This window comes from Mustela nivalis (assembly GCF_964662115.1).
Source record: "Mustela nivalis genome assembly, chromosome: X".
NCBI classification, from domain to species: domain Eukaryota; kingdom Metazoa; phylum Chordata; class Mammalia; order Carnivora; family Mustelidae; genus Mustela; species Mustela nivalis.
In genome coordinates this window covers 86,507,937-86,532,076 of record NC_139040.1, presented here as the reverse complement: position 1 = coordinate 86,532,076, position 24,140 = coordinate 86,507,937, and the positions used below count along the sequence as shown (strand labels likewise).

The window sequence follows — 24,140 nt, the reverse complement described above, 5'->3', positions numbered from 1 at the left end:
GCATTCAAGTATATAAAATGGCATCCTGAATTCTGAAGGAGCTGAACTATGATGATGTCATTGAATAAAAAAACAATGTATTATATCTATCTGTGGGCTTCAAGAGGAGAGCAGACATAGATAAGACAGTAGAAGTGAAGGCTTGTACTATATTGGGCACAATCTAGATTTTTGGAACTGGACCTATACGCCATAGTACAGTGGGCTCACTAGAATTTGAGTAGAGTGGTGAAAGCCTTGGTATATGTGCTAGGGGTGGCAGATGGGCAGAATGGTTAGTGTTACTATGGCCCCCCTCCTAGACCAGGAGACTCCAGTGTGTGAACAATACTTGTGTCTTAGAGCTTGAGCTGAAGATCTCATAGAAGAGATCTATGTGGTACAGGGCCTAGTTCTAAAAGAACTAGTTGACCCTTTGCCATAGTAGACCAATGATGAATATGTGGAATATGTTAGTGAGGACACTTATGTATAATTTATTAAAGCTGCATTAACTGAGAATGCATATTGTGTGGGCTTTGAGATTATATGGAGCTGCCTGGAATAGCTATAATGACCCTAGTATGGGTAAGGCATGTCAGAGATGTGGCAAGAACTTGAGATTTTCTCAGGCAAAGGATAAATTTTGGTTGGCCTGTTTACCAGAAACTTAATGTTTTTTACCTTCAGCAATGCCTTGTCCAAGGATGTGGCCATATTTTGTGGAAAACCTCATCAATTATTAGACTGAATCCTGACTACAACCTTTCAGCCCTAGGCTATCCTCTCCATCCAGCATGGACAGATCCCAGAAGACCTTTATTTAGGCAGTCCCACTACAAACTCTTTATCCATTGTTCAGTACCCACAAAGAGGACAAATATAGCAAACTTGTCATAGGGAAAGCCTTCCCACAAATCCAGTGAAACCTGATTCCCCACTGTGAAATATAATCACTCACACTTTTCATCATCCCTTTTATAATGTTCCCTTACCTCAACAAGGATATTTTTCATCCTTGCTCCATATTGCTCACCCTCAATCCCCTTCTTTATTTTTTAAAGATTTTATTTATTTGAGAGGGAGAAAGAGAACACACAAGCAGGAAGAGGGGCCAGTGGAGAGGGAAAAGTAGATTCCTCATTGAGCATGGAGCCGGATGTGGGACTCAATACCAGGACCTTGCTATCATGACCTGAGCAGAAGGCACCACTTAACTGACTGAGCCACCCAGGCACCCCATCCCCTTCTCTTTCTTGACTCCCTTTTTTGGGCCTTTCCTTAGTGGAACTTGGTGCTAAAGTACAGGATATACAGATGATCTATCACAAAGGAAAGGAAATGGCCATTTATGATGAGATTTCTGATGCAAGAGATATCAACTAGGTTTGGGAAGAATTGAAATTGTCATTTCATCAAGTCTGGAAGATCTTGTCCTGTCACAAATTCAGTAGTATTGACTCTTGACAGTATACTAGTTTATCAAATGGATAAAATCAAAAATCCTAGAGACAAACCATGAGAGACTGTGGACACTGAGAAACAAACTGAGGGTTTTGGAGGGGAGGGGGGTGGGGGGTTAGGTGATCCTGGTGGTGGGTATTATGGAGGGCATGTATTGCATGGAGCATTGGGTGTGGTGCATAAACAATGAATTTTGGAACACTGAAAAGAAATGAAATAAAATAAAATAAAATGGAAAAAAAATAAGAAAAGTGAAAAAAAAAAAACTAAAAAAAAATCCTAGTGTGGGATAATGTTGTGCCTTGGTGTGATGGACAGTGCCTAAATCTGAGCAGGGGTTACTGGAGATGTGTGTAGTGGCACTGAAGGACCTGGTATGGGAAAGTCATACTTTGTTTATAGAAAGGGTGAGGGTTTGTTTTAGTTTTACTTATTTCTGTTTTGCCTACATCCTTCTGAAAAAAAGAAAACATTTTTACAAATTGGCTGAGAAGCACTAATTTATATTCTTATAACTTATTTGCTGCTTGTTGAGATTATGCCTATGTGAGACATTTTGCAACTCTTATTATTTTATTTTATTTTTTTATTATGTTCTATTAGCCAACATATAGTACATCATTAGTTTTTGATATAGTGTTCAATGATTCATTGGTTCCATATAACACCAAGTGCGCATCACCATACGTGCTCTCCTCATTACCCATCACCTGGTTACCCATTCTCACACACCCTCCCTTCTATAATCCACAGTTTGGTGCCTGGAGTCCAGAGTCTCTCATGGCTTGTCTCCCTCTCTGGTTTCTTCCCATACAGTTTTCCTTCCCTTCCCCTGTGGTCCTTTGCACTATTCATTATGTTCCACATTTGAGTGAAACCATATGATAATTATCTCACTCTGCTTCACTTATTTCAGCTGGCATAATCCCCTCTGGTTCCATCCATATCAATCCAAATAGGGTGTATTCATCCTTTCTGATGGCTGAGGAATATTTCATTGGATATAGGGGCCACATCTTTTTTTTAATTAATTAATTTGTTTTCAGAAAAACAGTATTCATTACTTTTTCACCACACCCAGTGCTCCATGCAATCCGTGCCCTCTATAATACCCACCACCTGGTACCCCAACCTCCCACCCCCCGCCACTTCAAACCCCTCAGATTGTTTTACAGAGTCCATAGTCTCTCATGATTCACCTCCCCTTCCAATTTACCCAAACTCCCTTGTGCTCTCTAACACCCCTTGTCCTCCATGATATTTGTTATGCTCCACAATTAAGTGAAACCATATGATAACTGGCTCTCTCTGCTTGACTTATTTCTCCAACACATGTTGTTTCCTGTTTTGTTAATTTTGATCATTCTAACTGGTGTAAGGTGATATTTCAATGTGGTTTTAATTTGAATCTCCTTGAAGGCTAGTGATGATGAACATTTTTTCATGTGTCTGATAGCCATTTGTATGTCTTGATTGGAGAAGTGTCTGTCCATATCTTCTGCACATTTTTTGACGTGTTTGCCTGTTTCGTGTGTGTTGAGTTTGAGGAGTTCATTAGATCCTGGATATCAACCTTTTGTCTGTACTGTCATTTGCAAATATCTTCTCCTATTCCGTGGGTTGCCTCTTTGTTTTCTTGACTGTTTCCTTTGCTGTGCAGAAGCTTTTGATTTTGATGAAGTCCCAAAAGTTTATTTTCGCTTTTGTTTCCTTTGCCTTTGGAGACGTATCTTGAAAGAAGTTGCTGTGGCTGATATCAAAGAGATTACTGCCTGTGTTCTCCTCTAGGATTCTGATGGATTCCTGTCTCACGTTGAGGTCTTTTATCCATTCTGAGTTTATCTTTGTGTACGGTGTAAGAGAATGGTCGAGTTTCATTCTTCTACTTATAGCTGTCCAGTTTTCCCAGCACCATTTATTGAAGAGACTGTCTTTTTTCCACTGTATATTTTTTCCTATTTTGTTGAAGATTAATTGACCATAGACTTGAGGTTCCATATCTGGGCTCTCTACTCTGTTCCACTGGTCTATGGGTCTGTTTTTATGCCAGTACCATGCTGTCTTGGTGATCACAGCTTTGTAATAAAGCTTGGAATCAGGTAACGTGATGCCCCCAGCTTTATTTTTGTTTTTCAACAATTCCTTAGCGATTCAGGGTCTCTTCTGATTCCATACAAATTTTTGGATTATTTGTTCCAGCTCTTTGAAGAATACCGGTGGAATTTTGATTGGAATGGCATTAAAAGTATAGATTGCTCTAGGCAGTATAGACATTTTAACAATGTTTATTCTTCCGATCCAAGAGCATGGAATGGTCTTCCATCTTTTTGTGTCTTCTTCAATTTCTTTCATGAGTGTTATGTAGTTCCTCAAGTACAGATCCTTTACCTCTTTGGTTAGGTTTATTCCCAGGTATCTTATGGTTCTTGGTGCTATAGTAAATGGAATCGATTCTCTGATATTTTTCTGTATTTTCATTGTTAGTGTATAAGAAAGCCACTGATTTCTGCACATTGACTTTGTATCCTGCCACGTTGCTGAATAGTTGTATGAGTTCTAATAGTTTGGGGGTGGAGTCCTTTGGGTTTTCCATATAAAGAATCATGTCCTCTGCGAATAGATAGAGTTTGACTTCTTCATTGCCAATTTGGATACATTTTATTTCTCTTTGTTGTCTGATTGCTGTTGCTAGGACTTCTAATACTATGTTGAACAAGAGTGGTGAAAGTGGGCATCCTTGTCTTGTTCCTGATCTCAACGGGAAGGCTTGCAAGCTTTTTTCCCATTGAGGATGATATTTGCTGTGCGTCTTTCATAGATAGATTTGATGAGGCGGCTTAAGCCACTCAGTCACCCAGGCGCCCCATCCATGCTCTTGTTTCTTTATTGATTTTCTGCTTCAATGATCTGTCTATTTCTGAGAGAGGCGTGTTAAGATCTCCAACGATTAGTGAATTCATATCAATATGACTCTTTATCTTTTTTTTTTTAAGATTTTATTTATTTGTCATAGAGAGAGAAGCGAGAGCAAGCACAGGCAGACAGAGTGGCAGGCAGAGGCAGAGGGAGAAGCAGGCTCCCTGCCAAGCAAGGAGCCTGATGTGGGACTCGATCCCAGGACGCTGGGATCATGACCTGAGCCGAAGGCAGCCGCTTAACCAACTGAGCCACCCAGGCGCCCCATCCATGCTCTTGTTTCTTTATTGATTTTCTGCTTCAATGATCTGTATATTTCTGAGAGAGGCGTGTTAAGATCTCCAACGATTAGTGAATTCATATAAATATGACTCTTTATCTTGATTAACAGTTTTCTTATGTAATTGGCTGCTCCCATATTGGGGGCATAGATATTTACAATTGTTAGATCATCTTGGTGGATAGTCCCTTTAAGAATGATGTAGTGTCCTTCTGTATCTCTGACTACAGTCTTTAGTTTAAAGTCTAATTTATCTGATATGAGAATCGCTACCCGAGCCTTCTTTTGAGGCCCAATGGCATGAAAGATGCTTCTCCATCACTTCACTTTCAGTCTGGGTGTATCTTTAGATTCAAAATGGGTTTCTTGTAGACAATATATGGATGGGTCCTGTCGTCTTATCCAATCTGCAACCCTGTGCCGTTTTATGGGCGCATTTAGGCCATTCACATTGAGAGTGATTATTGATAGATACGTTTTTATTGACATCGAGTTACCTTTGAAGTCTTTCTTTCTGTAGACGGTCTCTATATTTCTTTATGTAACATTTTAAGCCCACTTTTGTATTTCCTCATTCCTTTCATAATTAAGAGAATCCTAGTCAAAAGATTTATCATACCATAACACAATGTTTTTATTTTTTGTTCCAAGAACTAAAGTCTTACCCCTGATCTGAGCTGGATCTCATTCCTTGGATGAACGCCAAGGGTAAGAGTTCTCTCCTGGACAAAAATGGGCTTACTGCCTAACCTGGGAGTATGAGAATTTTCATAAGAATGCATTATTTCGGTCCTATGTGAGTGATATTACTAGACTGCGTATAACCCACAAAGGCGATCTCCCAGTTTCAGTGGGTTTACTCCCACATATTTTCAGGGCAGAAACTCCTATAGGCATGACCCTTCTCTCAAGTATTTCCAGCTTTCAAGCACCAGGTCTTTCTTCTCTTTCCATCTTATCACTACATTTCTGAACGCAGTGAATTTTATCTCCCCTACAGAGATATTTCCAGGATACATTCAGTATCTCTTATATTTTTTGTGTAGAAATGTTTAATTCTCAGGTAGTTTCTTTTTTTTATTTTAATTTTTTATTATTTATAAACATATATTTTTATCCCCAGGGGTACAGGTCTGTGAATCACCAGGTTTACACACTTCACAGCACTCACCAAAGCACATACCCTCCCCAATGTCCATAATCCCACCCCCTTCTCCCAAACCCACTCCCCCAGCAACCCTCAATTTGTTTTGTGAGATTAAGAGTCATTTATGGTTTGTCTCCCTCCCAATCCCATCTTGTTTCATTGATTCTTCTCCTACCCACTTAAGCCCCTATGTTGCATCACCACTTCCTCATATCAGGGAGATCATATGATAGTTGTCTTTCTCTGCTTGACTTATTTCGCTAAGCATGATATGCTGTAGTTCCATCCATGTTGTCGCAAATGGCAAGATTTCATTTCTTTTGATGGCTGCATAGTATTCCATTGTGTATATATACCACATCTTCTTGATCCATTCATCTGTTGATGGACATCTAGGTTCTTTCCACAGTTTGGCTATTGTGGACATTGCTGCTATAAACATTCGGGTGCACGTGCCCCTTTGGATCACTACATTTGTATCTTTAGGGTAAATACCCAATAGTGCAATTGCTGGGTCATAGGGCAGTTCTATTTTCAACATTCTGAGGAACCTCCATGCTGTTTTCCAGTGTGGCTGCACCAGCTTGCATTCCCACCAACAGTGTAGGAGGGTTCCCCTTTCTCCGCATCCTCGCCAGCATCTGTCATTTCCTGACTTGTGGATTTTAGCCATTCTGACTGGTGTGAGGTGATATCTCATTGTGGTTTTGAGTTGTATTTCCCTGATGCCGAGTGATATGGAGCACTTTTTCATGTGTCTGTTGGCCATCTGGATGTCTTCTTTGCAGAAATGTCTGTTCATGTCCTCTGCCCATTTCTTGATTGGATTATTTGTTCTTTGGGTGTTGAGTTTGCTAAGTTCTTTATAGATTTTGGACACTAGTCCTTTATCTGATATGTCGTTTGCAAATATCTTCTCCCATTGTGTCAGTTGTCATTTGATTTTGTTAACTGTTTCCTTTGCTGTGCAAAAGCTTTTGATCTTGATGAAATCCCAAGGGTTCATTTTTGCCCTTGCTTCCCTTGCCTTTTGCATTGTTCCTAGGAAGATGTTGCTGCAGCTGAGGTCGAAGAGGTTGCTGCCTGTGTTCTCCTCAAGGATTTTGATGGATTCCTTTTGCACATTGAGGTCCTTCCAGTTTGAGTCTATATTCGTGTGTGGTGTAAGGAAATGGTCCAATTTCATTTTTCTGCATGTGGCTGTCCAATTTTCCCAGCACCATTTATTGAAGAGGCTGTCTTTTTTCCATTGGACATTCTTTCCTGCTTTGTCGAAGATTAGTTGACCATAGAGTTGAGGGTCTATTTCTGGGCTCTGTATTCTGTTCCATTGATCTATGTGTCTGTTTTTGTGCCAGTACCATGCTGTCTTGATGATGACAGCTTTGTAATAGAGCTTGAAGTCCGGAATTGTGATGCCACCAACGTTGGCTTTCTTTTTCAATATCCCTTTGGCTATTCGAGGTCTTTTCTGGTTCCATATAAATTTTAGAATTATTTGCTCCATTTCTTTGAAAAATATGGATGGTACTTTGATAGGAATTGCATTAAATGTGTAGATTGCTTTAGGTAGCATAGACATTTTCACAATATTTATTCTTCCAATCCAGGAGCATGGAACATTTTTCCATTTCTTTGTGTCTTCCTCAATTTCTTTCATGAGTACTTTATAGTTTTCTGAGTATAGATTCTGTGCCTCTTTGGTTAGGTTTATTCCTAGGTATCTTATGGTTTTGGGTGCAATTGTAAATGGGATTGACTCCTTAATTTCTCTTTCTTCTGTCTTGCTGTTGGTGTAGAGAAATGCAACTGATTTCTGTGCATTGATTTTATATCCTGACACTTTGCTGAATTCCTGTACAAGTTCTAGCAGTTTTGGAGTGAAGTCTTTTGGGTTTTCCACATATAGTATCATATCATCTGCGAAGAGTGATAATTTGACTTCTTCTTTGCCGATTTGGATGCCTTTAATTTCCTTTTGTTGTCTGATTGCTGAGGCTAGGACCTCTAGTACTATGTTGAATAGCAGTGGTGATAATGGACATCCCTGCCGTGTTCCTGACCTTAGCGGAAAAGCTTTCAGTTTTTCTCCATTGAGAATGATATTTGCGGTGGGTTTTTCATAGATGGCTTTGATGATATTGAGGTATGTGCCCTCTATCCCTACACTTTGAAGAGTTTTGATCAGGAAGGGATGCTGTACTTTGTCAAATGCTTTTTCAGCATCTATTGAGAGTATCATATGGTTCTTGTTCTTTTTTTTTTATTTTGTGTTGTATCACATTGACTGATTTGCGGATGTTGAACGAACCTTGCAGCCCTAAAATAAATCCCACTTGGTCGTGGTGAATAATCCTCTTAATGTACTGTTGAATCCTATTGGCTAGTATTTTGCTGAGTATTTTCGCATCTGTGTTCATCAAAGATATTGGTCTATAGCTCTCTTTTTTTATGGGATCCTTGTCTGGTTTGGGGATCAAGGTGATGCTGGCCTCATAAAATGAGTTTGGAAGTTTTCCTTCCATTTCTATTTTTTGGAACAGATTCAGGAGAATAGGAATTAGTTCTTCTTTAAATGTTTGGTAGAATTCCCCTGGAAGGCGTCTGGCCCTGGGCTTTTGTTTGTTTGGAGATTTTTAATGACTGTTTCAATCTCCTTACTGGTTATGGGTCTGTTCCGGCTTTCTATTTCTTCCTGGTTCAGTTGTGGTAGTTTATATGTTTCTAGGAATGCATCCATTTCTTCCAGATTGTCAAAGTTAATGGCGTAGAGTTTTTCATAGTAAGTTCTTATAATAGTTTGTATTTCTTTGGTATTAGTTGTGATCTCTCCTCTTTCATTCATGATTTTATTTATTTGGGTCCTTTCTCTTTTCTTTTTGATTAGTTCAGCCAGGGGTTTATCAATTTTATTAATTCTTTTAAAAAACCAGCTCCTAGTTTCGTTGATTTGTTCTATTGTCTCTTTGGTTTCTATTTCATTGATTTCTGCTCTGATCTTTATGATTTCTCTTCTCCTGCTAGGCTTAGGGTGTCTTTCTTGTTCTTTCTCCAGCTCCTTTAGGTGTAGGGTTAGGTTGTGTACCTGAGACCTTTCTTGTTTCTTGAGAAAGGCTTGTACCGCTATATATTTTCCTCTCAGGACTGCCTTTTTTGTGTCCCGCAGATTTTGTACCATTGTATTTTCATTATCATTTGTTTCTATCATTTTTTTCAATTCTTCTTTAATTTCCCGGTTGACCCATTCATTCTTTAGAAGAATGCTGTTTAGTCTCCATGTATTTGGGTTATTTCCAACCTTCCTTTTGTGGTTAAGCTCTAGCTTTAGAGCATTGTGGTCTGAAAATATGCAGGGAATGATCCCAATCTTTTGATACCGGTTGAGTCCTGATTTAGGACTGAGGATGTGATCTATTCTGGAGAATGTTCCATGTGCACTAGAGAAGAATGTGTATTCTGTTGCTTTGGGATGAAATGTTCTGAATATATCTGTGATGTCCATCTGTTCCAGTGTGTCGTTTAAGGCCTTTATTTCCTTGCTGATCTTTTGCTTGGATGATCTGTCCATTTCAGTGAGGGGAGTGTTAAAGTCCCCTACCATTATTGTATTATTGTTGATGTGTTTCTTTGATTTTGTTATTAATTGGTTTATATAGTTGGCTGCTCCCACGTTGGGGGCATAGATATTTAAAATTGTTAGATCTTCTTGTTGGACAGACCCTTTGAGTATGATACAGTGTCCTTCCTCATCTCTTATTATAGTCTTTGGCTTAAAATCTAATTGATCTGATATAAGGATTGCCACTCCTGCTTTCTTCTGATGTGCATTGGCATGGTAAATTCTTTTCAACCCCTTCACTTTAAATCTGGAGGTGTCTACAGGCTTAAAATTAGTTTCTTGGAGGCAACATATAGATGGGTTTTGTTTTTTTATCCATTCTGATACACTGTGTCTTTTGACAGGGGCATTTAGCCCATTCACATTCAGGGTAACTATTGAGAGATATTAACTTAGTGCCATTGTATTGTCTGTAAGGTGACTGTTACTGAATATGGTCTCTGTTCCTTTCTGATCTACCAGTTGTAGGCTCTCTCTTTGCTTAGAGGACCCCTTTCAATATTTCCTGTAGAGCTGGTTTGGTGTTTGCAAATTCTTTCAGTTGTTGTTTGTCCTGGAAGCTTTTAATCTCTCCTTCTCTTTTCAATGATAGCCTAGCTGGATATAGTATTCTTGGCTGCATGTTTTTCTCGTTTAATGCTTTGAAAATATCATGCCAGCTCTTTCTGCCTGCCAGGTCTCTATGGATAAGTCAGCTGCCACTCTAATATTTTTACCATTGTATGTTACAGACTTCTTTTCCCGGGCTGCTTTCAGGATTTTCTCTTTGTCACTGAGACTTGTAAATTTTACTATTAGGTGACGTGGTGTGGGCCTATTCTTATTGATTTTGAGGGGCATTCTCTGAACCTCCTGAATTTTGATGCTCGTTCCCTTTGCCATATTGGGGAAATTCTCCCCAATAATTCTCTCCAGTATACCTTCTGCTCCCCTCTCTCTTTCTTCTTCTTCTGGAATCCCAATTATTCTAATGTTGTTTCATCTTATGGTGTCACTTATCTCTCGAATTCTCCCCTCGTGGTCCAGTAGCTGTTTGTCCCTCTTTTGCTCAGCTTCTTTATTCTCTGTCATTTGGTCTTCTATATCACTAATTCTTTCTTCTGCCTCATTTATCCTAGCAGTGAGAGCCTCCATTTTTGATTGCACCTCATTAATAGCTTTTTTGATTTCTACTTGGTTAGATTTTAGTTCTTTTATTTCTCCAGAAAGGGCTTTTATATCTCTCGAGAGGGTTTCTCTAATATCTTCCATGCCTTTTTTTATCCCGGCTAGAACCTTGAGAATTGTCATTCTGAACTCTAGATGTGACATATTACCAATGTCTGTATTGATTAGGTCCCTAGCCTTCGGTACTGCCTCTTGTTTTTTTTGTGTGTGTGTTGAATTCTTCCGTCTTGTCCTTTTGTCCAGATAAGAGTCTGGATGAAGGAGCAAGTAAAATACTAAAAGGGTGGCAACAACCCCAGGAAAATATGCTTTAACCAAATTAGAAGAGGTCCCAAATCGTGAGGGGGGAGAAAGGGGATAAAAAGAGGTTCAAAAAGGAATAAAAAAAGAAAAAAAAGAAAAGAAAACAAATAAGAAAAATATAAAAAGAAAAAATATATATATTAGATAAACTGGTTAAAAAACGTTAAGAAAGAAAAAGGTAAAAGTTAAAAAAAAAAATTTCCCGAAGGGGAGAAAAAAAAAAACAAAAAATGAAAAAGGAAAAAATTAAATTAACTGCAAGACTAAAAAAAATCACAGGGTAAAATCCATGAGTTCCGTGCTTTGCTTTCTCCTCCTCTGGAATTCTGCTACTCTCCTTGGTATTGAAACTGCACTCCTTGGTAGGTGAACTTGGTCTCGGCTGGATTTCTTGTTGATATTCTGGGGGAGGGTCCTGTTGTAGTGATTCTCAAGTGTTGTTGCCCCAGGCGTAATTGAACCGCCCTTACCCAGGGGCCGGGCTGAGTAATCCACTCTGGTTTGCTTTCAGGATCTTTTGTTCCCTGAGCGCTTTTCGTAGAGTTCCGGAGGACGGGACTACAAATGGCGGCCTCCTGGTCTCTGGCCCGGAGGAGCCGAGAGCCCAGGGCCCCACTCCTCAGTGCACCCTCAGAGAACAGCGCCCAGTTACTCCCGTCTGCCTGACCTCCGGCCGCGCCCCGAGCTCACCGAGCCTGGGACCGGTTCAACGTCACCCCAAGCTGCAAGCTTACTGTTGGCTCTGTGTCTGTAGCCATCTTTCCCGTTCCAATACCCGCAAGCTCTGCGACACTCAGACACCCCCGATCCTTCTGTGACCCTCTGGGACCTGAGGCCACGCTGACCCCGCATGGGCTTCGCCTCGGTTTAGCCTCTGGAGCGATGTCCCTCAGCGGAACAGACTTTTAAAAGTCCTGATTTTGTGCGCTGTTGCTCCGCCGCTTGCCGGGAGCTGGCCCCTCCCCCCGGGGTCTATCTTCTCCTCGCTTTGGATTCCCTTCTCCGCCGGTCCTACCTTTCAGAAAGTGGTTGTTTTTCTGTTTCCAGAATTGCTGTTCTTCTTATCTTCGATCTGCCAATGGATTTTCAGGTATTTGCAATCTTTAGATAAGCTATCTAGGTGATCTCCGGCCAGCTGAAGTAGTCTCAGCCTTCTACTTCTCCGCCATCTTGACTCCTTCCCCTCTCAGGTAGTTTCTATCTCAATTCTTATATATTCCACCCAGTACTTAAAACGCAAGATGGATGTTCAGTAGCTACATCTTGGTGTTGAATGTTGAACCAGACAGCATTGGGGAGGTGAGATATGTTCTTATTCTGATGTTTTGTGAGGGTCAAAATTGAAAGGCCCAATCTAAGCAAAGATGATTTGAAATGTGTGTGGTCCTGATGTAGGTCCTGCCATGGGAATGATTACTTCATGTATGGGATTAAGAGATTGCCTTATTTTTATTTTTTCTGTTTATCTTTACAGAAGGGGCTGCAGTCTTGATTTCCTCAAGATGAGAAGATGATGGATGAAGATGTTAAATTAACCATGGTCAAAACAGTTTCATGAAAAAAGCAAACAGGTATATATAATTGGTATACTTATTTATTTGTATATTTTTGTCTTGACATTTTAAGTGCATACTAGTTTTGCTGTCTGTGTCATTTTCCCCAGATCTTTCTGTTAAACATTAAAAAATTTGAACATAAAAACCATTTACTGGACTTTTACTTTTGGGAAGATGATATAGAAATACATTTCTCTACTCTTCCTGGTAAGTAAAACTAGGATCCTGGACATTTTGCACAAAACAGCAATAAGAAGACTTTGAAAGGTGGAAAAAATAAGGAAAAGGAGTTATAGAACTCAGTTCCTGAGGAACAACATCATGGTGAATTTCATGGGTTTTCTTTTTACCTAATATGCTCTAGACTGGGTACTGACAAAGGTGGCAACCTGGAAAATTCCAACTATGCACACAAAAAGTCCCAAGAAAATCCTGCTCACGCTAGCCAAGGGACCTGGAAAGTAGAATGCTAACATAGCAAATTTTTAGACATAATTATTCTTCTCCAGTCAAACATCACAGGAAAACTCTGCCCCAACCCCAACCCCACCAACAAAGGCAGGGTGTGATCCTAGACTTCCACCTTCAGCAGGCTGTTAACAGGAGCTCTAACACCTTCTCTACACAGTGATAACAACTTTCTTCCTATGGTGTCAGTGAAGACCACATGGTTAGTCTGGATTTCTATCCCTACCCAGCGGTACCAAGTTACCTCTTTACCTCCACATTTCCATTGTACCACCGGAGGTCCAGTGGGGAATAGGGACTGTCACAACCACCATACTGGAGGTCACCAGGTGAGTAATAAGGAGGCATTCCTGACTCTCCAAGCCTGTGGAATATTAAATTGGGGCTTAATGGAGATCTGAACTCTGAATCCCAATCAGCAGTGATGAGAAGCTCCCACCAAGTATGAATGGAGGACAAGTGGGAAACTTGAACTTCTACCCTGACCTGGGAGTAACAAGGGGGCATCTTATTCATTCCCTGTTAGAGCAGTGTGAGAGAAAGCTATATAAAACACAAGATTTAAATTAAATCCATTCTCATAACATAAAACCCCAATGTCCAAGTTTGATCAAAATTTTTTTTCAGGGGCACCTGGGTGGCTTAGACTTTTAAGCGTCCAACTCTTGGTTTGGGCTCAGGTCATGATCTCAGGGTCATGAGATCAAGCCCCATGTGGGGCACTGCTCTCTCCACCTCAACCCCTCCCCTTCTCTAAAACAAACAAATACAATTCTTAAAAAGTTATTTTCAGACTTAGAACCAAGCATATATCAACATGAATGAATAAAAGACAGTACATAACAACAGAAACATACAGAAATGTTAAAATTATCATGCAAAGATTTTAAGCCAGACATCCTAAAAATGCTTCAATGAAGAATTATGAGCACATTCAAGAAAAAAAAAAAAGAAACTATCATCAATGAAGTAGAATGTCTCATAAAAAAAGAAACTTTAAAATACAATAATCAAAATTAAAAACTCAGCAAATGGGTTGAACAGCAGAGTGGAGAGGACAGAAGCAATAATAACTGAAATTGAAGATAAAGTGATAGAAAGTTTTCTATCTGAATAACAGAAAATAAGTACACTGAAAAAAAAAGAAAGAAAAATCTCAATGACCTATAGGATTCTAACAGAAAATGTAGCATTTGACTTATTAGTATCCCATAGAAGATACAAAGAGTAGAGCTTAAAGGTATTTGAAAACATAATGTTTGAAATTCCCCAAATTTGGCAATGGACATAAAATTACATATAGAAGAAGGTAATTTTATCCTATTTTATTTCTTAAAAATACAATAAGATAGAAACAGAGAGAGGCACACCATAAGACACTCTTAGCTACAGGAAACAAACTGAGGGTTCCTGGAGGGAAGGTGGGGGGTGGGTGTCATAATTGGGTGGTGGGCATTAAGGAGGGCACTTGATGTAAATGAACACCGGGTTATACGCAACTGATAAATCACTAAATTCTGGGGTGTCTGGGTGGATCAGTGGGTTAAGCCTCTACCTTCATCTCAGGTCATGATCTCAGGGTCCTGGGATTGGGTCCTGGGACTGGGTCCCTCATCAGGCTCTCTGCTTGGCAGGGAGCCTGCTTCCCCACCCACTGTCTTTCTCTGCCTGCCTCTCTGCCTACTTGTGATCTCTCTGTGTCAAATAAATAAATAAAATCTTTTTAAAAAATCAATAAATTCTACCCCTGAAACTAATAATACACGCTATGTTAACTAAATTGAAATTAAATAAAAAAATATAAAAGAAGCTGAGATAATGCCATATGAGATTAAACCAAAATAAATCCACACCAAAACACTTCATAGTCAAATATCTAAATACTAGACCAAGAAAAAAAAAAGGTTCAAAATACTGAGAAAGTTATTTACCTATAAGGAAAAACAAATTAATAACAATGGATTTTTCATCAGAAACCATGGAGGATAGAGGCGCCTGGGTGGCTCACTTGAATAAGTGGCTGCCTTTTGCTGGGGTCATGAGTTCAGGGTCCTGAGATCCAGCCCTGCATAGGGTTCCCTCCTCAGTGGGAGTCTGATTCTCCCTCTCCATCTGCTGCTCCCCTGCTTATGCTCTGTCACTCATGAACTCTCTTTTAAGGAAATACATACTTTTAAAAAACCCATTGAGGATAGAAAGAAGTAGCATATCATTTTCCAAATGCTGAAAGAAAGGAACTATGAAGTCAGAATCCTCTATCATAAAAAAAATCTGGAAGAGAGGAAAATGAAGACATTCTCAGATGAAGGAAAACAAAAACTTGTTCATGAGCATACCTGTCTTAAAATAATGGCTGAAAGAAGTTCTGACACAACAAGTAAATGACAAAAGAAGGATGAGCACTGGGTTTTATATGCAACTGATAAGTTACTAAACTCTACATCTGAAATTAATGATGTACTATATGTTGGCTAATTGAATCTAAATTAAAAAAAAACAAAGGAAGAGAAAAATGACATAGTAAACAAAGATACGGGTAAAAGCAATATACTCTCCTTCTCTTCTTGAGTTTTCTAAATTATGTATGATAGTTGAAGCAAAAATTATAATGCTGTCTGATGTTTTTCTACATACATGTAGGCAGAGAGCAGGGAGAGAGAGAGGAAGGGAATATTTAAGATGATTATTTTATAATCACGGAAGGGTAAAGGGATGTAAAAGAGTGGTAAGATTTTTAATTTGCACTTGAATTGATTAAATGACACCAATAGACCCTGCAAAGTTATGTATTTATAATGAAATACCAAGAAAAACTACTAACAAAAGTATAAAAAGAGATACACATAAAAACAGTAGACAAATAAGGGAATTCTAATACGTATCTACAACCCACAGAAAGGCAGGAAAAAGAGGACAGGAAAACAAAAAATAGATGAAATAGAAAACAAAAAAAGGCCAAAATGTATCAATAATTATATTAATGATAAATGGACAAAATCAACAATCAAAAGACTGATATTGGCAGAATGGATTGCAAACATGATTCAGTAATTTGCTGTCTACAAAATAATCACTTCAAATACAGGGACATAGGCGTAATAGTAGTAAAAATGTATATATATACTCACAGTCATGAAATGTCATAAACACCACAATTGAAGATGATTTTGTCAAATTGAGTTTAACAACAGTACCCGAGTATAAGAAACCTACAGGAAATAAACTTAGTAAATCTGATTACCAAAGGGATATTTCACCAAGAAGATATATCAGTGTAAACATATATGAAAAAATCCACAGAACTGCAAAATATGTGAAACAAAACCTGGAAGAGCTGAAGTGAGAAATAGAAAAAAAACCAAAATTATAGTTAGGGATTTCATCACCTTACTTTCAGAAACTGAGAACTTCTAGACAGAAAATCAACAAGAGTATAGAAAAATTAAATAACACAATTGGCTAACAAGATCTATCTAATTGACATTTGTAGAACACAACCCAACAGCAGCACTTTGCCCATTTTTCAACTATCCATGGAACATTTACAAAGATAGAACATATCTTGGGTCATAAGCAAATTTTTAAAAAATGAAAACAATTGAGATGGCCCCAGCTATGCTCTCTGACCACAGAGGAATTAACCTGGAAATTCATAACAAAGAGATAGCAGGAAAATCTCATACCTTGGACATTAAACAACACACATCTAAATAACCCACTGATCAAGAAAGAAGATCAAGGCAAATCCAAAAATCTATAAAATTGAGTGAACATGAAAACATATCATAACAAATTTTGTGGTATGTTGCTAAAGCTGTGCCAAGAAGGGATATTTTAACAATAAATTCTTCTATTAGAAGAATGAAACAAACCCCCAAAATTAATAATGTAGGCTTCCATCCTAAGAATCTAGAAAAATAAGAGCAAAATAAATCAAAGCAAGCAGTAGGAACATAAAAATATGATAATGTGACTGGATCATAAATCAGTGAAACTGGAAATAGAAAAAACATAAAGAATAACAACGAAGTCAAAAGCTTATTTATTTTTTTAAGCTTTTAAATGGTTGTACATATTGAAAGGACATTGGTTATTCTCCTCTGAGAAGGGCCTATCTATCACCTTTTTTTAAAATTTTTTATTTTTTATAAACATATATTTTTATCCCCAGGGGTACAGGTCTATGAATCACCAGGTTTACACACTTCACAGCACTCACCAAAGCACATACCCTCCCCAATGTCCATAATCCCACCCCCTTCTTCCAAACCCCTCCCCCTAGCAAACCGCAGTTTGCTTATTTTTTTTTTAATTTTTAATTTTTTTATAAACATATATTTTTATCCCCAGGGGTACAGGTCTGTGAATCACCAGGTTTACACACTTCACAGCACTCACCAAAGCACATACCCTCCCCAATGTCCATAAGCCCACCCCCTTCTCCCAAACCCCCTCCCCCCAGCAACCCTCAGTTTGTTTTGTGAGATTAAGAGTCACTTATGGTTTGTCTCCCTCCCAATCCCATCTTGCTTCATTGATTCTTCTCCTACCCGCTTAAGCCCCCATGTTGCATCACCACTTCCTCATATCAGGGAGATCATATGATAGTTGTCTTTCTCTGCTTGACATATTTCACTAAGCATGATACGCTCTAGTTCCATCCATGTTGTCGCAAATGGCAAGATTTCATTTCTTTTGATGGCTGCATAGTATTCCATTGTGTATATATACCACATCTTCTTGATCCATTCATCTGTTGATGGACATCTAGGTTCTTTCCACAGTTTGGCTATTGTGGACATTGCTGCTATAAACATTCGGGTGCACGTGCCCCTTTGGATCACTATGTTTGTATCTTTAGGATAAATACCCAGTAGTGCAATTGCTGGGTCATAGGGCAGTTCTATATTCAACATTCTGAGGAACCTCCATGCTGTTTTCCAGAGTGGCTGCACCAGCTTGCATTCCCACCAACAGTGTAGGAGGGTTCCCCTTTCAACGCATCCTGGCCAGCATCTGTCATTTCCTGACTTGTTGATTTTAGCCATTCTGACTGGTGTGAGGTGATATCTCATTGTGGTTTTGATTTGTATTTCCCTGATGCCGAGTGATATGGAGCACTTTTTCATGTGTCTGTTGGCCATCTGGATGTCTTCTTTGCAGAAATGTCTGTTCATGTCCTCTGCCCATTTCTTGATTGGATTATTTGTTCTTTGGGTGTTGAGTTTGCTAAGTTCTTTATAGATTCTGGACACTAGTCCTTTATCTGATATGTCGTTTGCAAATATCTTCTCCCATTCTGTCAGTTGTCTTTTGATTTTGTTAACTGTTTCCTTTGCTGTGCAAAAGCTTTTGATCTTGATGAAATCCCAATAGTTCATTTTTGCCCTTGCTTCCCTTGCCTTTGGCGTTGTTCCTAGGAAGATGTTGCTGCGGCAGAGGTCGAAGAGGTTGCTGCCTGTGTTCTCCTCAAGGATTTTGATGGATTCCTTTTGCACATTGAGGTCCTTCATCCATTTTGAGTCTATATTCGTGTGTGGTGTAAGGAAATGGTCCAATTTCATTTTTCTGCATGTGGTTGTCCAATTTTCCCAGCACCATTTATTGAAGAGGCTGTCTTTTTTCCATTGGACATTCTTTCCTGCTTTGTCGAAGATGAGTTGACCATAGAGTTGAGGGTCTATTTCTGGGCTCTGTATTCTGTTCCATTGATCTATGTGTCTGTTTTTGTGCCAGTACCATGCTGTCTTGATGATGACAGCTTTGTAATAGAGCTTGAAGTCCGGAATTGTGATGCCACCAATGTTGGCTTTCTTTTTCAATATCCCTTTGGCTATTCGAGGTCTTTTTTGGTTCCATATAAATTTTAGAATTATTTGTTCCATTTCTTTGAAAAATATGGATGGTACTTTGATAGGAATTGCATTAAATGTGTAGATTGCTTTAGGTAGCATAGACATTTTCACAATATTTATTCCTCCAATCCAGGATCATGGAACATTTTTCCATTTTTTTGTGCCAGGCCGGAGTTTGCTTATTTTTAAAAGGATTTTATTCATTTGAAAGTGAGAGAAAGGAAGAGCATGAGTGGGGGGAGGGGCAAAGCGAGAGAAAGAAGGAGGTTCCTCATTGAGCATGGAACCTAACTTGCTGCCAATCCCAGTACCCTGGGAATCAGGACCTGAGTTGAAGGCAGATGCTCAACCAACTGAGCCACCCAGGTGTCCCCCAAGAGCCTATTTTTGAAAAGGCCATCAAAATTGATAAACTTCTATTCAGACTAGAAAGATTACATATAGTATATATAATCTTTATATATATGAATTCATATTCAGAGAGAGAGAGAGAGAATATGGAATATTACTATAGAACTCACAGATAGAAAAAAAGTTAAGAGAATACTAGAAACATTATATTCACAAATTCAACAACATAGAATTAATGGGACTCCCTCAAAGCCACAAAATAATAAAACTCAATGGAAATGAAATATACAAACTGAATAGTGCTATAACCACAAAATAAATAAAATTTTAATGAAAAGGAAACCTCTGTGTTCCAATTATTTTAATAGATAATTCTACAATATTTTTTAAAGATTTTTATTTATTTATTTGAAAGAGATCACAAGTAGGCAGAGAGGCAGGCAGAGAGAGAGGAAGGGAAGCAGGCTTCTGCTGAGCAGAGATCCCGATTAGGCTCAATCCCAGGACCCTGGGTTCATGACCTGAGCTGAAGGCAGAGGCTTTAACCCACTGAGCCACCCAGTGCCCCAATATATTTCTTAAAATATGTAAGTTTTACACAATATTTTCCCAAACATAGGAGGAAAATTTTAACAACCCATTTTATAAGGCTAGTATTAATTCCGATACCAAAACCAGAGAAAGACAAATAAAAACAAAAGCAAAGGAAAAGAAAAAATTAGTCCTTTAATCATCATGAAATTGGATGGAATTTTTTTTTTAACTTTTTATTTTTTATAAACATATATTTTTATCCCCAGGGGTACAGGTCTGTGAATCACCAGGTTTATACACTTCACAGCACTCACCAAAGCACATACCCTCCCCAATGTCCATAATCCCACCCCTTCACCCAAACCCCCACCCCCCCAGCAACCCTCAGTTTGTTTTGTGAGATTAAGAGTCACTTATGGTTTGTCTCCCTCCCAAACCCATCTTGTTTTATTTATTCTTCTCCTACCCACTTAAGCCTCCATGTTGCATCACCACTTCCTCATATCAGGGAGATCATATGATAGTTGTCTTTCTCTGCTTGACTTATTTCGCTAAGCATGATACGCTCTAGTTCCATCCATGTTGTCGCAAATGGCAAGATTTCATTTCTTTTGATGGCTGCATAGTATTCCATTGTGTATATATACCACATCTTCGTGATCCATTCATCTGTTGATGGACATCTAGGTTCTTTCCATAGTTTGGCTATTGTGGACATTGCTGCTATAAACATTCGGGTGCATGTGCCCCTTTGGATCACTACATTTGTATCTTTAGGGTAAATACCCAATAGTGCAATTGCTGGGTCATAGGGCAGTTCTATATTCAACATTCTGAGGAACCTCCATGCTGTTTTCCAGAGTGGCTGCACCAGCTTGCATTCCCACCAACAGTGTAGGAGGGTTCCCCTTTCTCCACATCCTCGCCAGCATCTGTCATTTCCTGACTTGTTGATTTTAGCCATTCTGACTGGTGTGAGGTGATATCTCATTGTGGTTTTGATTTGTATTTCCCTGATGCCGAGTGATATGGAGCACTTTTTCATGTGTCTGTTGGCCATCTGGATGTCTTCTTTGCAGAAATGTCTGTTCATGTCCTCTGCCCATTTCTTGATTGGATTATTTGTTCTTTGGGTGTTGAGTTTGCTAAGTTCTTTATAGATTCTGGACACTAGTCCTTTATCTGATATGTCGTTTGCAAATATCTTCTCCCATTCTGTCAGTTGTCTTTTGATTTTGTTAACTGTTTCCTTTGCTGTGCAAAAGCTTTTGATCTTGATGAAATCCCAATAGTTCATTTTTTCCCTTGCTTCCCTTGCCTTTGGCGTTGTTCCTAGGAAGATGTTGCTGCGGCAGAGGTCGAAGAGGTTGCTGCCTGTGTTCTCCTCAAGGATTTTGATGGATTCCTTTCGCACATTGAGGTCCTTCATCCATTTTGAGTCTATTTTTGTGTGTGGTGTAAGGAAATGGTCCAATTTCATTTTTCTGTATGTGGCTGTCCAATTTTCCCAGCACCATTTATTGAAGAGGCTGTCTTTTTTCCATTGGACATTCTTTCCTGCTTTGTCGAAGATGAGTTGACCATAGAGTTGAGGGTCTATTTCTGGGCTCTCTATTCTGTTCCATTGATCTATGTGTCTGTTTTTGTGCCAGTACCATGCTGTCTTGATGATGACAGCTTTGTAATAGAGCTTGAAGTCCGGAATTGTGATGCCACCAAGGTTGGCTTTCTTTTTCAATATCCCTTTGGCTATTCGAGGTCTTTTCTGGTTCCATATAAATTTTAGCATTATTTGTTCCATTTCTTTGAAAAAGATGGATGGTACTTTGCTAGGAATTGCATTAAATGTGTAGATTGCTTTAGGTAGCATAGACATTTTCACAATATTTATTCTTCCAATCCAGGAGCATGGAACATTTTTCCATTTCTTTGTGTCTTCCTCAATTTCTTTCATGAGTACTTTATAGTTTTCTGAGTATAGATTCTGTGTCTCTTTGGTTAGGTTTATTCCTAGGTATCTTATGGTTTTGGCTGCAATTGTAAATGGATTGACTCCTTAATATCTCTTTCTTCTGTCTTGCTGTTGGTGTAGAGAAATGCAACTGATTTCTGTGCATTGATTTTATATCCTGACACTTTACTGAATTTCTGTATAAGTTCTAGCAGTTTTGGAGTGGAGTCTTTTGGGTTTTCCACATACAGTATCATATCATCGGCGAAGAGTGATAATTTGACTTCTTCTTTGCCGATTTGGATGCCTTTAATTTCCTTTTGTTGTCTGATTGCTGAGGCTAGGACCTCTAGTACTATGTTGAATAGCAGTGGTGATAATGGACATCCCTGCCGTGTTCCTGACCTTAGTGGAAAAGCTTTCAGTTTTTCTCCATTGAGAATGATATTTGCGGTGGGTTTTTCATAGATGGCTTTGATGATATTGAGGTATGTGCCCTCTATCCCTATACTTTGAAGAGTTTTGATCAGGAAGGGATGCTGTACTTTGTCAAATGCTTTTTCAGCATCTATTGAGAGTATCATATGGTTCTTGTTCTTTCTTTTATTGATGTGTTGTATCACATTGACTGATTTGCGGATGTTGAACCAACCTTGCAGCCCTGGAATAAATCCCACTTGGTCGTGGTGAATAATCTTTTTAATGTACTGTTGAATCCTATTGGATAGTATTTTGTTGAGTATTTTCGCATCTGTGTTCATCAAGGATATCGGTCTATAGCTCTCTTTTTTGGTGGGATCCTTGTCTGGTTTTGGGATCAAGGTGATGCTGGCCTCATAAAATGAGTTTGGAAGTTTTCCTTCCATTTCTATTTTTTGGAACAGTTTCAGGAGAATAGGAATTAGTTCTTCTTTAAATGTTTGGTAGAATTCCCCCGGGAAGCCATCTGGCCCTGGGCTTTTGTTTGTTTGGAGATTTTTAATGACTGTTTCAATCTCCTTACTGGTTATAGGTCTGTTCAGGCTTTCTATTTCTTCCTGGTTCAGTTGTGGTAGTTTATATGTTTCTAGGAATGCATCCATTTCTTCCAGATTGTCAAATTTATTGCCATAGAGTTGCTCATAGTATGTTCTTATAATAGTTTGTATTTCTTTGGTGTTAGTTGTGATCTCTCCTCTTTCATTCATGATTCTATTTATTTGGGTCCTTTCTCTTTTCTTTTTGATAAGTCAGGCCAGGGGTTTATCAATTTTATTAATTCTTTCAAAGAACCAGCTCCTAGTTTCGTTGATTTGTTCTATTGTTTTCTTGGTTTCTATTTCATTGATTTCTGCTCTGATCTTTATGATTTCTCTTCTCCTGCTGGGCTTAGGGTTTCTTTCTTGTTCTTTCTCCAGCTCCTTTAGGTGTAGGGTTAGGTTGTGTACCTGAGACCTTTCTTGTTTCTTGAGAAAGGCTTGTACTGCTATATATTTTCCTCTCAGGATGGCCTTTGTTGTGTCCCACAGATTTTGAACCGTTGTATTTTCATTATCATTTGTTTCCATGATTTTTTTCAATTCTTCTTTAATTTCCCGGTTGACCCATTCATTCTTTAGAAGGATACTGTTTAGTCTCCATGTATTTGGGTTCTTTTCAAACTTCCTTTTGTGGTTGAGTTCTAGCTTTAGAGCATTGTGGTCTGAAAATATGCAGGGAATGATCCCAATCTTTTGATACCAGTTGAGTCCTGATTTAGGACCGAGGATGTGATCTATTCTGGAGAATGTTCCATGTGCACTAGAGAAGAATGTGTATTCTGTTGCTTTGGGATGAAATGTTCTGAATATATCTGTGATGTCCATCTGGTCCAGTGTGTCGTTTAAGGCCTTTATTTCCTTGCTGATCTTTTGCTTGGATGACCTGTCCATTTCAGTGAGGGGAGTGTTAAAGTCCCCTACTATTATTGTATTATTGTTGATGTGTTTCTTTGATTTTGTTATTAATTGGTTTATATAGTTGGCTGCTCCCACGTTGGGGGCATAGATATTTAAAATTGTTAAGTCTTCTTGTTGGACAGACCCTTTGAGTATGATATAGTGTCCTTCCTCATCTCTTATTATAGTCTTTGGCTTAAAATCTAATTGATCTGATATAAGGATTGCCACTCCTGCTTTCTTCTGATGTCCATTAGCATGGTAAATTCTTTTCCACCCCCTCACTTTAAATCTGGAGGTGTCTTCGGGCTTAAAATGAGTTTCTTGGAGGCAACATATAGATGGGTTTTGTTTTTTTATCCATTCTGATACCCTGTGTCTTTTGACAGGGGCATTTAGCCCATTCACATTCAGGGTAACTATTGAGAGATATAAATTTAGTGCCATTGTATTGCCTGTAAGGTGACTGTTACTGTATATGGTCTCTGTTCCTTTCTGATCTACCACTTGTAGGCTCTCTCTTTGCTTAGAGGACCCCTTTCAATATTTCCTGTAGAGCTGGTTTGGTATTTGCAAATTCTTTCAGTTGTTGTTTGTCCTGGAAGCTTTTAATCTCTCCTTCTATTTTCAATGA

At 38.8% G+C, this 24,140-nt stretch overlaps 1 long non-coding RNA gene across 1 annotated transcript in view; it reads left to right on the top strand.

Annotated features, from left to right (window-relative positions):
- The window catches only part of LOC309856379, a 182,926-nt gene that overhangs the window by 101,159 nt on the left and 57,627 nt on the right, over positions 1-24,140 (top strand). The window contains exon 2 of the long non-coding RNA XR_014307164.1: positions 12,350-12,446. This is a non-coding gene — a long non-coding RNA (uncharacterized lncRNA). The remainder of the gene's footprint in view (positions 1-12,349; positions 12,447-24,140) is intronic.